This window comes from Oncorhynchus keta, chromosome 12 (genome assembly GCF_023373465.1).
Source record: "Oncorhynchus keta strain PuntledgeMale-10-30-2019 chromosome 12, Oket_V2, whole genome shotgun sequence".
Classification (NCBI taxonomy): Eukaryota; Metazoa; Chordata; class Actinopteri; order Salmoniformes; family Salmonidae; genus Oncorhynchus; species Oncorhynchus keta.
Genome location: NC_068432.1, coordinates 34,185,526 through 34,189,099, shown reverse-complemented (window position 1 = coordinate 34,189,099; position 3,574 = coordinate 34,185,526).

The following is a 3,574-nucleotide window of genomic DNA, read 5'->3' as shown; positions in this document are numbered from 1 at the left end:
TGGCAATAATGTATATAAATAACTCTGTCAACACCTACCATAAATGTCGTTCTTGATAGCATGTTTTATGTAGAAGTTTTCAAAACTTTCCATGTTGAATCATATACAGTGGCGCAAAAAAGTATTTAGTCAGCCACCAATTGTGCAAGTTCTCCCACTTAAAAAGATGAGAGGCCTGTATATTTTCATCATAGGTACACTTCAACTATGACATACAAAATGAGGGAAAGGAATCCAGAAAATCACATTGTAGGATTTGTAATGAATTTATTTGCAAATTATGGTGGAAAATAAGTATTTGGTCACCTACAAACAAGCATGAGTTCTGGCTCTCACAGACCTGTAACTTCTTCTTTAAGAGGCTCCTCTGTCCTCCACTCGTTACCTGTATTAATGGCACCTGTTTGAACGTGTTATCAGTATAAAAGACACCTGTCCACAACCTCAAACAGTCACACTCCAAACTCCACTATGGCCAAGACCAAAGAGCTGAGATAGACGGGTCAGTGACAGCCCTAGCGCAGAGATGGCATCAAAGGACACCAGAAACAAAATTGTAGACCTGCACCAGGCTGGGAAGACTGAATCTGCAATAGGTAAGCAGCTTGGTTTTAAGAAATCAACTGTGGGAGCAATTATTAGGAAATGGAAGACATACAATACCACTGATAATCTCCCTCGATCTGGGGCTCCACGCAAGATCTCACCCCGTGGGGTCAAAATGATCACAAGAACGGTGAGCAAAAATCCCAGGAAAAATCCCAGAACCTAGTGAATGACTTGCAGAGAGCTGGGACCAAAGTAACAACGCCTACCATCAGTAATACACTACGCTGCCATAGACTCAAATCCTGCAGTGCCAGACGTGTCCCCCTGCTTAAGCCAGTACATGTCCAGGCCCGTCTGAAGTTTGCTAGAGAGCATTTGGATGATCCAGAAGAAGATTGGGAGAATGTCATATGGTCAGATGAAACCAAAATAGCATGGGGGTGGAAACATCCTGCTTTGGCACTGTTTTTCTGCAAAGGGACCAGGATGACTGATCCGTGTAAAGGAAAGAATGAATGGGGCCATGTATCGTGAGATTTTGAGTGAAAACCTCCTTCCATCAGCAAGGGCATTGAAGATGAAACGTGGCTGGGTCTTTCAGCATGACAATGATCCCAAACACACCGCCCGGGCAACGAAGGAGTGGCTTCGTAAGAAGCATTTCAAGGTCCTGGAGTGGCCTAGCCAGTCTCCAGATCTCAACCCCATTGTCACGACTCCGGTCGAAGTAATGTATGTTTGTCTTCATTTATTTGGTCAGGCCAGGGTGTGACATGGGTTATTGTGGTGCGTTTTTGTCATGGGGTTTTTGTGGGGTGTCTAGCATAGTCTATGGCTGCCTGAGGCGGTTCTCAATCAGAGTCAGGTGATTATCGTTGTCTCTGATTGGGAACCATATTTAGGCAGCCATATTCTTTGAGTATTTCGTGGGTGATTGTTCCTGTCTCTGTGTTAGTGTTCACCAGATAGGCTGTATAGGTTTTCACGTTCCGTTTGTTGTTTTGACCTCTGTCATTGCCAACAAAGGGTATATAACAAAGTATTGAGATAAACTTTTGTTATTGACCAAATACTTATTTTCCACAATTTGCAAATAAATTCATTAAAAATCCTACAATGTGATTTATTTTACCTTTATTTTACTAGGCAAGTCAGTTAAGAACAAATTCTTATTTTCAATGACGGCTTAGGAACAGTGGGTTAACTGCCTGTTCAGGGGCAGAATGACAGATTTTGTACCTTGTCAGCTTGGGGATTTGAACTTGCAACCTTTCGGTTACTAGTCCAATGCTCTAACCACTAGGCTACCCTGGATTTTTGAGGAAATAACATATTCCTTGTTAAACAAAATCTCTTTCTCTGAGCAATTGTCAACTCAGCAAAAAAAGAAACGTCCCTTTTTCAGGACCCTGTCTTTCAAAGATAATTTGTAAAAATCCAAATAACTTCACAGATGTTCATTGTAAAAGGGTTTAAACACTGTTTCCCATGCTTGTTCAATGAACCATAAACAATTAATGAACATGCACCTGTGGAACGGTCGTTAAGACACTAACCGTTTACAGACAGTAGGCAATTAAGGTCCCAGTTATTAAACTTAGGAAACTAGAGGCATTTCTACTGACTCTGAAAAACACCAAAAGAAAGATGCCCAGGGTCCCTGCTCATCTGCGTGAACATGCCTTAGGAATGCTGCAAGGAGCCATGAGGACTGCAGATGTGGCCAGGGAAATAACTTGCAATGTCCATACTGTGAGACGCCTAAGACAGCGCTACAGGGAGACAAGGCGGACAGCTGATTGCCCTTGCAGTGGCAAACCACGTGTAACAACCGATCAACAACTCTTCAACCGATCACTATCACTACTCTGGACGGCTCGGACTTAGAATACGTGGACAACTACAAATACCTAGGTGTCTGGTTAGACTGTAAACTCTCCTTCCAGACCCACATCAAACATCTCCAATCCAAAGTTAAATCTAGAATTGGCTTCCTATTTCGCAACAAAGCATCCTTCACTCATGCTGCCAAACATACCCTTGTAAAACTGACCATCCTACCAATCCTCGACTTCGGCGATGTCATTTACAAAATAGCCTCCAATACCCTACTCAACAAATTGGATGCAGTCTATCACAGTGCCATCTGTTTTGTCACCAAAGCCCCATATACTACCCACCATTGCGACCTGTACGCTCTCGTTGGCTGGCCCTCGCTTCATACTCGTTGCCAAACCCACTGGCTCCATGTCATCTACAATCTACAAGACCCTGCTAGGTAAAGGCCCCCCTTATCTCAGCTCGCTGGTCACTATAGCATCACCCACCTGTAGCACGCGCTCCAGTAGGTATATCTCTCTGGTCACCCCCAAAACCAATTATTTCTTTGGCCGCCTCTCCTTCCAGTTCTCTGCTGCCAATGACTGGAACGAACTACAAAAATCTCTGAAACTGGAAACACTTATCTCCCTCACTAGCTTTAAGCACCAGCTGTCAGAGCAGCTCACAGATTACTGCACCTGTACATAGCCCACCTATAATTTAGCCCAAACAACTACCTCTTTCCCTACTGTATTTATTTGATTTATTTTGCTCCTTTGCACCCCATTATTTTTATTTCTACAAGAGTGTGCCCTTTATGCTGTGTTTGTAAGTGGGAATTTACCACATCGACATGAAACAATCCAGTTGAAGAAACTTGTCTATTGCTGCGTTCACGTGCTCGTAGGAACTTATTTCTAACAGCATGTCACCTGTGAAACTGCTTGGCATCCGACCGTTAGACGCTACAGAGGGTAGTGCGTAGGGCACATCATACCAGGCCGTGTCAGATGAAGGCCCTAAAAAGACTCAAGTCATAGACCGTTCTCTCTGTTACTGCACAGCAAGCAGTACCGATGCACAAAGTCTGGAACCAACAGGACCCTGAACAGCTTCTGTTCACAAAACCATAACACTGCTAAATAGTTAACCAATAGCTACCCGGACTATCTGCATTAAACCTTTCTGCACTTTGATTCATTAC